Source organism: Ailuropoda melanoleuca, chromosome 10 (genome assembly GCF_002007445.2).
Source record: "Ailuropoda melanoleuca isolate Jingjing chromosome 10, ASM200744v2, whole genome shotgun sequence".
Taxonomy (NCBI): Eukaryota; Metazoa; Chordata; class Mammalia; order Carnivora; family Ursidae; genus Ailuropoda; species Ailuropoda melanoleuca.
Window position 1 is genome coordinate 10,393,595 of NC_048227.1, and position 11,182 is coordinate 10,404,776.

Consider the following 11,182-nt stretch of genomic DNA (forward strand, 5'->3'; position numbering starts at 1 on the left):
AAATCACTGGTTTTTCTTTTCTTCCACTTACTCTGCTTCCTTCCTTAGGAATACTGCTAATCTAGGGATTAGATATTGGATTTCTAGCCCATATGTGTATTATCTCCTCACTTATTATATCGATCTTTCTGTGCTTCCCACTCCCTCAATCCTGCTGAATTTACTTGATTAAACTTGTCCACCACCAATCAATTTCTGCCACGTTAAATTTTGCTTTTCTACTGCCTCCACTGTGGATTTTAATTCTGTTACTCTTGGTAGCTTCCTTGCATTCTTCCTATCTCTGCCAGCCTCTTCTTCAGCTGAGCCTACATTTCCGATTTTTCATCATTCAAAAGAGTGCGCTTGTCACAATGAGTGCAGAGTAATGTATGGAATTGTTGTCACTGTATTGTACACATGAAACTAATAGAACACTGTGTGTTAACTACACTGGAATTCAAACAAGAAATTTAATAAAAAAAGAAAAAAACTTGATTTATGAAGTTTCTTAATTATTTAAAATTAAGAACACAAAATTAATATATTCTGAACATTTCTTCGTTTCCTGTCATCTACTGATTTCCCAGGTACACTTTTTCTCTGCTTTTTAAAAGATTTTAATTAATTAATTAATTAAACATTAATTAAAAATTAAATTAAAATAAAAAAATTAATTAATTAATTTTGGAGAGGGAGCATGTGCACATCGGAAGTCTCCCCAGACTCAGTCTCCCATCTCTGCTCTTTCTAGAGCCTCTGTTTCATTATCTAAATCTCCCCCCTTCACATCTGAGCCTCTGCTCTTCCCACTCTGTAGTCATCATGGTGGGAAAGGTAGTGATTACAGATTTCAAAGCTTTATAGCTTATAGCTTCAAGCACCAGAGAAGCTCTGACATTTTAACTTCCTTCCCCAATTCCCAGGGAGTAATACTGGCCTCATTTGAATCAATTACCCATCCTGGGACCAATCAAATGTGGCTTGTAGGTGGAGTCTGGGAAAGGAATTGTGATTGGCCAAGCTTAAGTCAGATGCCTCCTTTTAGACCAATCAGCTGCAGCCAAGAGCCCCCCCCCCGCCCCTTATTGAACAAAATGGCTGCTCCCTGAGGAGCTACGAGAAGGAAAGGTGGGGAAGGGCGCGTTCCAGAAGAACTGGAAGACTGGAGAGACTGGGGAGACAAAGCAGCGTGCTCCTTGTACAGAACAAAGTTGATATGGATCTCTAAAAGGAAGTACATTATACCTAGCTTTTCCCCAGATTTGACCACAGATATTTCAATTTTGAAGGAGCCTCTTGGAAAGGAGTGTTGTGAGGAGGTGATGTTCTAGAGGACACAGAAGTGAGGAAAACAGTGGGGTGGGTAAGGGGAAGCGGAGGAGCTCTGGCTGGCTAAGCAAGCAGAATTTACATTAGAGAGGGGACCCGCTGCCTTGGTTTCTGGCTGGTGGCTTAGGCTCTGGGTCTCTGAAGTAGGGGTTCACAGTGATGGTGTTGGGGTACAGCCTTCTGCCGCCTCCCACCTGCCTTACCATATCGTTGCTAGAGAGGTCTAACCTGGAGGGACCTTTCCGTGTTTCCAAAAATCCCAATTTCCTGTGCAGATGTTTTCTGCTTGGAGATGATTCCAGGACCTTCATTCCAGTTGCCACACATCTGGATGCAGCTCCTGGCTCTGAATTATGTCCTTCTCATTGGCCCTAATAAATAGTAGAAACAGTACGTAATCCCCAGCTTTACCATGCAGATACGTGACTGCCGTTTGTTAATGATGAGATTTATTGCAATACAATTTATCTGCTCCGGCGTCCTTGTTAATAAGATGGAGTAGGTTGTGCTCTTCTAGTTTCGTGCGCTGTGTATTGAGTCAGGGATTTCAGCTGAGCTGTAGCTGGCTGGTGTCCGTGCTCTCAGCTCACACAAAAAAATAGGCTTTCTTCCACTCTCAGCAGAGTCCTTCACGGTAAACAGGATTATCTGAAAGAGCTAAGGGCAGCTTGCTGGGGGTGGGGATAACCAGGAAACCCACAGATCAAGGGTGTTCAAGGTTCTTTTCAGTTCTGCATGTTCTCCAACTGAAATCTCCCCAGGAGACTCAAAGAGCTGAGATATTCTGGTTATAGAAGTCCCACATTCAGCTTGTCCGTCTGCCACCAACACGGCCCGGGGTAGGGCTCCTTGGATTCGGCCAAGCATAGTCTGAAAGCCACTGCTGGTTAGAAAAGGCATCACGGAAGGGTCTGGCTCAGTTTGTGTTCAGATGATGTTCATTCAAATGACGGAAGCTTCCCTCTTCCTTGTTCGGATGCTACACTCCTTCCTCAGCACCATTACGCCATTTTATGGATTTCCTCTATGGAACTTTTATCACTCCTTACGCTTGTCTTACAAAATTCAGATATATGACTTACATCCTTATATGTGCTCATTGGTCTGTAGTGTACTCAAAGGAAGGAATCATTGGTTCCTCAAATATCCAGTCAGCATCCACATTTCCACAATTACGTCTTGTGCATGTGCGTGTGCATGCATGTGTGTTCATACATGAGTGCACGTGTGTTTCAGTTGTGTGAATCAGGATTCTATCAAAACCCACCATCACGTTTGGCGTTTTAATCTTCACTGTCTCTCCCCTCCCCCTTTTTTGTGTTTTCTCTTGCAAACTCTTTGTGGAAGAAAATGGATCANCTTATATGTGCTCATTGGTCTGTAGTGTACTCAAAGGAAGGAATCATTGGTTCCTCAAATATCCAGTCAGCATCCACATTTCCACAATTACGTCTTGTGCATGTGCGTGTGCATGCATGTGTGTTCATACATGAGTGCACGTGTGTTTCAGTTGTGTGAATCAGGATTCTATCAAAACCCACCATCACGTTTGGCGTTTTAATCTTCACTGTCTCTCCCCTCCCCTTTTTTTGTGTTTTCTCTTGCAAACTCTTTGTGGAAGAAAATGGATCGTCAATGCTATGTAATTTCTCATATTGTGATTTTTTACAGTTTGCAAGATTTAATCTCATACATTTAAACAGAATTTAATAAGAGTTTTCCACAGAGGTGCACATTCATTTCCCTGCAGTGTACCATGCAGATCCCCAGATCTGCAGCCATTGGGCCCTTTACTGGTATGTTCTCAAGCTGGCCTCATGCTCCTCTGCTTGAGGGCCCTTTGCTCGAGCTTAGCCGGCCTGCTTGTTGTGTTGGTAGAGTACTCTCTTCATCTCAAAATCATAGACTGTTAAGGCATGAAGGACCTTGAGTCCATCTCCTACCCATGACTCCTATCCACCTGGAATGTTCTTTCTCTCATGGCCTCTCATCCATATTCATCATTTTTTAAAGACCAGACTCATATAACCACCAGGGAACTCAGCATGAGGGAGTGGGAAGAAAATGTGGACTTTAGAGGTAGAAAAATCAGAGTCAGACTCTAAGGTTGGCTCTTTTCCAAGGCCTTCTGATCTTGTGCCAGTTATTCAACCCCTTAGAGCCTCAGTTTATTCATCTCTATAATGGGAATGTGACCAGAATTGAAAAAGACAAAATGAAGCAGAACAAAGCATTCTTCCAGGGACTCAGGCCAAGAGCCTTAGAGTTACTCTGTCTTCTCTCTCTCACATTCTGTATTAGAGAAANGTGCATGCATGTGTGTTCATACATGAGTGCACGTGTGTTTCAGTTGTGTGAATCAGGATTCTATCAAAACCCACCATCACGTTTGGCGTTTTAATCTTCACTGTCTCTCCCCTCCCCTTTTTTTGTGTTTTCTCTTGCAAACTCTTTGTGGAAGAAAATGGATCGTCAATGCTATGTAATTTCTCATATTGTGATTTTTTACAGTTTGCAAGATTTAATCTCATACATTTAAACAGAATTTAATAAGAGTTTTCCACAGAGGTGCACATTCATTTCCCTGCAGTGTACCATGCAGATCCCCAGATCTGCAGCCATTGGGCCCTTTACTGGTATGTTCTCAAGCTGGCCTCATGCTCCTCTGCTTGAGGGCCCTTTGCTCGAGCTTAGCCGGCCTGCTTGTTGTGTTGGTAGAGTACTCTCTTCATCTCAAAATCATAGACTGTTAAGGCATGAAGGACCTTGAGTCCATCTCCTACCCATGACTCCTATCCACCTGGAATGTTCTTTCTCTCATGGCCTCTCATCCATATTCATCATTTTTTAAAGACCAGACTCATATAACCACCAGGGAACTCAGCATGAGGGAGTGGGAAGAAAATGTGGACTTTAGAGGTAGAAAAATCAGAGTCAGACTCTAAGGTTGGCTCTTTTCCAAGGCCTTCTGATCTTGTGCCAGTTATTCAACCCCTTAGAGCCTCAGTTTATTCATCTCTATAATGGGAATGTGACCAGAATTGAAAAAGACAAAATGAAGCAGAACAAAGCATTCTTCCAGGGACTCAGGCCAAGAGCCTTAGAGTTACTCTGTCTTCTCTCTCTCACATTCTGTATTAGAGAAAAGACCATGAGGAGAAGCTCAATATTGCATGATTTGGCCAGTTCTTCCTTTTGAGCCTTTTTTTAAATATAGGAAATCTGTAAATAACAGGAATAGCTAACATCTATTTCTCATGTACTCGCTCTCAGACAATGGAGTAAGGGCCTTATATCTAACAGCTCATTTAAACCTTGGAACCCTAGGAACTAAGTATTATTATCATCACTCCCATATATATATTTTTTTTCACAGATGAGGAAGCTGAGGCCCAGAAAAATTCAGTAACTTATCCAAGGTTATGCGGGTAGTAACTGGTAGCACCTGGATTTGNTAGCTGGCTGGTGTCCGTGCTCTCAGCTCACACAAAAAAATAGGCTTTCTTCCACTCTCAGCAGAGTCCTTCACGGTAAACAGGATTATCTGAAAGAGCTAAGGGCAGCTTGCTGGGGGTGGGGATAACCAGGAAACCCACAGATCAAGGGTGTTCAAGGTTCTTTTCAGTTCTGCATGTTCTCCAACTGAAATCTCCCCAGGAGACTCAAAGAGCTGAGATATTCTGGTTATAGAAGTCCCACATTCAGCTTGTCCGTCTGCCACCAACACGGCCCTGGGTAGGGCTCCTTGGATTCGGCCAAGCATAGTTTGAAAGCCACTGCTGGTTAGAAAAGGCATCACGGAAGGGTCTGGCTCAGTTTGTGTTCAGATGATGTTCAAATGATGGAAGCTTCCCTCTTCCTTGTTCGGACGCTACACTCCTTCCTCAGCACCATTACGCCATTTTATGGATTTCCTCTATGGAACTTTTATCACTCCTTACGCTTGTCTTACAAAATTCAGATATATGACTTACATCCTTATATGTGCTCATTGGTCTGTAGTGTACTCAAAGGAAGGAATCATTGGTTCCTCAAATATCCAGTCAGCATCCACATTTCCACAATTACGTCTTGTGCATGTGCGTGTGCATGCATGTGTGTTCATACATGAGTGCACGTGTGTTTCAGTTGTGTGAATCAGGATTCTATCAAAACCCACCATCACGTTTGGCGTTTTAATCTTCACTGTCTCTCCCCTCCCCTTTTTTTGTGTTTTCTCTTGCAAACTCTTTGTGGAAGAAAATGGATCGTCAATGCTATGTAATTTCTCATATTGTGATTTTTTACAGTTTGCAAGATTTAATCTCATACATTTAAACAGAATTTAATAAGAGTTTTCCACAGAGGTGCACATTCATTTCCCTGCAGTGTACCATGCAGATCCCCAGATCTGCAGCCATTGGGCCCTTTACTGGTATGTTCTCAAGCTGGCCTCATGCTCCTCTGCTTGAGGGCCCTTTGCTCGAGCTTAGCCGGCCTGCTTGTTGTGTTGGTAGAGTACTCTCTTCATCTCAAAATCATAGACTGTTAAGGCATGAAGGACCTTGAGTCCATCTCCTACCCATGACTCCTATCCACCTGGAATGTTCTTTCTCTCATGGCCTCTCATCCATATTCATCATTTTTTAAAGACCAGACTCATATAACCACCAGGGAACTCAGCATGAGGGAGTGGGAAGAAAATGTGGACTTTAGAGGTAGAAAAATCAGAGTCAGACTCTAAGGTTGGCTCTTTTCCAAGGCCTTCTGATCTTGTGCCAGTTATTCAACCCCTTAGAGCCTCAGTTTATTCATCTCTATAATGGGAATGTGACCAGAATTGAAAAAGACAAAATGAAGCAGAACAAAGCATTCTTCCAGGGACTCAGGCCAAGAGCCTTAGAGTTACTCTGTCTTCTCTCTCTCACATTCTGTATTAGAGAAAAGACCATGAGGAGAAGCTCAATATTGCATGATTTGGCCAGTTCTTCCTTTTGAGCCTTTTTTTAAATATAGGAAATCTGTAAATAACAGGAATAGCTAACATCTATTTCTCATGTACTCGCTCTCAGACAATGGAGTAAGGGCCTTATATCTAACAGCTCATTTAAACCTTGGAACCCTAGGAACTAAGTATTATTATCATCACTCCCATATATATATTTTTTTTCACAGATGAGGAAGCTGAGGCCCAGAAAAATTCAGTAACTTATCCAAGGTTATGCGGGTAGTAACTGGTAGCACCTGGATTTGAACGCAGGCAGTCAAGCTCAAGGGGTTTCTTAACCCTGGCCGTGCAGCTCAGTCCTCTGGAGCTATTATAGACTAGTGAATGCATTGCATGCCAGACTCCACCCCACATCAACAAAATCAGAATCTGGGGGCTGGACCCAGACATGGGATGCTTCTTAAAATCTTCTAGAGGATTCTAGCCTGCATCCTGGGTCAAGAATGACTGACTGTACTTGTTACATTGTACATATGTTGACATAATGTATCTGCAAGTGAGACCCGTGCCCATGATTAGTATCAGTCCTATCTGTCCACCCTCAGTATCTACTCTTGAGTGTCCTTGGGTGTGGCATGTATGCCTTTGTGGAGTGGGGTTGGGTGGACATCCCCTCCGATGTCACATCCCAGGCACCTGGGAATCCGGGAAGCTCACAATCTTGCCGAGCGACCTGGGGAGCCACAGGCAAAGTTGAGGGGTGACCACATTGGACACTTCATCGGTGGTAGCAGGAAGATGCTTTAAAAGCCTTGGCAGGGCCTGTCACATCCCAAGTGAAATACACACGCATGCCAGTCACCTTTACATATTTCTCAGGCCAGCTGAGGTGAGAAATGTGTAAGCTTTGAACCATCGGAGGAATGTTTCATCAGCTATCAGCCTCTGAACACGGTAACGATCAGATTTGTAGTGACCCTTAGATTTTGTCAGTCACTGTGTTCCCTCACCCATCTGGGAGATTGACAGTGCTGTCTTGTCACTTTGTCAAATCGAATGACAGCCTCTCCAGATTTGGTTATGCGTGGACAAGAGAAGCCTGTCACAGAAACCTTGTCGAAGCGATGAGCCAGTGGCAGCTCACCACAGTCACGCAGCGTGAATAAGGAGGACAGGGCAATTAGGTGCTCTCCGGCGTTAACACAGGAAGGTTGACAAATGAAAGCGTGTTAGCTTCCTTAAAGCCGCTCAATGATCACAAGATTTTGAATGGTGACAGATGAAGGCGGAAGTCTGTAATGGAAGTGATGGCCCTGATTTTCCAGTTCTCTCCTTTCAGTTTATCCAACTTAACTGGGAAGAGCAGGACCTCTTGAAGAAACAGCAAGATGCTGCATTTGGATGCCAGCATGCAAATCTTAACGAGGCTCCCACTGGTTTATTTCATTGCATGAAAACAGAATGGAATATGTCAGAATCCATTACACATAGTGGGGTTAATTTTGTTTGTGAAATATTGATTTGAGTTGTGTAAATATAGAGATCTTTGGGTGTATGGGGTCATGATGTAGAGTGTATTTTTATCGTGAGTCAAGGTCAAGAAAATTTGAAAACCACTTTCCTAAGGAGTCCAGGGGTGAAGGTTTGAATTCTGCCAATTTGTTCAGATGGGCAGATAGAAATAGAAAACACACTTCTGAGTTTTTAGCAGGTGCCAACCCCTGTTCTGGGCACTTGAGAAATACTAAATTTAATTTAAGCCTCCCAACAGTCCTATGAAGTGGATACCATATTACCAAATCCATGTCACAGATAAGGAAATAGAGGCATGGTAGGTGAAGACTGGGGGTGGTGGTGGTGGTGGTGGACAGAATAATGGCCCCCCAAAGCATCCACAGTCCCAATGCCCCAGACCTGTGAATGTTCCCTCACGTGGCGAAGGGACTTCGTAGATGTGATTAATCACATTGAGGATCTTGAGATGGGGAGATTCTTTTGGATTTTACCAGTGGGTCCAATGTAATCATGGTGGTCCTTAAAAGTAGGAAGAGGGAGGAGGGGGCAGAGGGGCAGAGTTAGAGAGGGATTTGAAGCTCCTGCCCTAGTGGCTTTGAGGATGGAAGAAAGGGGATGAGTCTGGGAACCCAGCCAGCTCTGTTCTGCTTCTGCCTCCCTCCATTTTGACCCTTGGCCCTTCTCTTCTCCTCCAAGTGCGTAACCTTCTTTGAGACTTGGCTTAAAGCTCAACTCTTCCGACGGGTCCTCCTTGATTAATGGCCCTTCAGTGATAGTACGTTGGTGTGGATGTACCGCCTTACACTTCCGTCAGCAGTACCCGAGCACGTCTGTGTGACCACAGCCTGAACAGTGTGGTGTATTGTTATTTTTAAAAGTCTTCGTGGCACTTTTAAGGCAGAGGGATCCACACCTGCTGAAATAGATCAGCATTTTTGTCTTGATTAACTTCACTAACAAGTTGACATGTCTATTTTTGAATAGTTCTACAACCCCCACCCCCATGAAAATTGGGTGTGTTTATGAGCCAAGAAACACTGAGCCATGATCAGCTCTCATTTTTCTCTTCTTTGTCGTGGTTGTATCTGTGGAACATCAACGAGCACTCTAGCTAATGCACATGAAGTCACAAGAATAGAAATATCCAGAAATGAGAAGGAGCAATTTATCAAGATATGAAGACATAGGTTTTTGTGAACTAAAAAGGCATAAAGGCTCTTTACACTTTGTTACATATTCCAGCTAGCTAAGGTTTTGTAAAAATTAAGCATTCTTGTTTCCATCAATATGTGTTCTATGGCCCCATTTGTAGGATTCCATCCATGGGATATTTTATAGATCCTTGTGAATAGAATTATAGCTGCGTAACTTGTGACTTGGACATGTATTTGGCGAACCCGTGTTTGCATTCAATTCTAAGATGATTGCGTCAGATCAAACAATGATTGAGCAGCAAGATTTCAGTTCTCCCAGCCCTATTCTTTAAAATGATACGAAACCAGGAATCGGGGTGGAGGGTTTGGATTCCTATCCCAGGGACCCTAGGAAAATAACAGGACCTCTCTGGACCTCCGTTAACTCATCCGTGAAAATCAAGGGATTGAATTATATGGCCTCTAAGGTTTGTTCCATTCCAAAATTCCATGTTCCTATGATTCTGATTACAGTGCTGATGCAGTCATGCATGCAAAGTGCTGAATATTTAAATAATTGCTCACAGGTTGCACATTTCATCACTGTCAAGAGCCCAGAATTGCATGGAGGGGCAGCACTTCCTTCTCCAGTTACATGCTGAATGTAATTATACTTTATATGACTTAATAAAAGAGGTGGGTGTCCTCCTTCGCTAGTGTTGTCTTTGTGCTGTGCATGCTCTGTGTGTAAGAGCTGCTTACTCTCTCTACCAAATAGGCCCAGACCCCTGCTCTGGTCATCTGGTCTACCTGGTCTGCACCCGCGCATTTGCCCTCCTGATTCGGGGTAGCAGTGTCTCCCTTATTGCTTCCTTGTACTCCCTTGAGTAGGGCTTACCCCAGGATTATCAAGAGGCAAGCCAAAGTGTTATTTGTGAAGAACTATGATCCATAAACCCCTCCCCACATATATATGCACTCTCCCCAATCTACACGATTCTTTCTTTTTCTTTCTTTCTTTCTTTTTCTTTCTTTCTTTCTTTCTTTCTTTCTTTCTTTCTTTCTTTCTTTCTTTCTTCCTCCCTCCCTTTCTTTCTTTCTTTCTTTCTTTCTTTCTTTCTTTCTTTCTTTCCATTCTTCCTTTCTTTCTTGATTTTATTTATTTATTTGACACAGAGAGAGAGACAGCTAGCAAGAGAGGGAACACAAGCAGGGGGAGTGGGAGAGGAAGAAGCAGGCTCCCAGTGGAGGAGCCTGATGTGGGGCTCGATCCCAGGACTCCGGGATCACGCCCTGAGCCGAAGGTAGACGCTTAACGACTGAGCCACCCAGGCGCCCCTACACGATTGTTTCTTGAACATGCAGGTGTTAGAGGCGCTGACCCCCTACACAGTTGAAAATCCACATCTAAATTTGACTCCCCCAAAACTTTACTTACAGCCTACTGACGACCAGAAGACGTCCTGATAACAAAGTCAGTGAATGCATATTTTGCATGTTACATGTGTTAAGACTGTATCCTTATAATAAAGATAGGGAAAAGAAAGCATCATTAAGAAAATCATAAGGAAGAGAAAATACTGTACTGTGTTTATCGGAAAAGATCCACATATAAGCGCAACCCCACAGGTCAAACCCTCGTTGTTACATGGTCAGCTGTATACATAAATTCGGTTTTTTTTTTGTTGTTGTTTTAAGAGGGCCGTGAGAGCTGCAGGCTTTGCTGTCAGACACTGCAGTCAAATTTTGATTTCAATGGTTTCCATTTGTGCAGCTTTGGACAAATCCTTCAACCTTGTTATGCCTCAGTCACTTTATCTGTACAATGGGGATAATGAAGTCCCACAAGTTTTTAGCTGTTGTGGGGACACCGGAGAGAATGTGGGAGGCTCAGTACTCACGAGGGGTGAGCACTCAGTAAGAGTTAGCTCTTAGCGTGTCTGGATAAGCTACGAAATGGACATGGCTGTTGTTTCCAAGCAGCCACCAGTCCTTTTCCCTTAATTTCCTCCAGCTGCAAAAGTACAGATTGAAGGCTGGCGGGTGATTCCCCTGCTCCCCAGACACAGCCCAGCTCTCCTGATGTGCTGGCGGGTCAGGAAGCGGGAAGGTCCAGCCTCCACCAAGGAATGCGTGTTGATGGCCCATTGTGACTTCAAATTTTGCTTATCTGACCTTACGGCTAGAGGAGAATGATTTGTGTTGTAGGTCAATTCCAGAAAGGCCTCACAGAGGTTCTAATGGGCCAGCAAGAGCTCCAGGGACCCTGTTCCTCCATCTCTCACTTGAACAATAA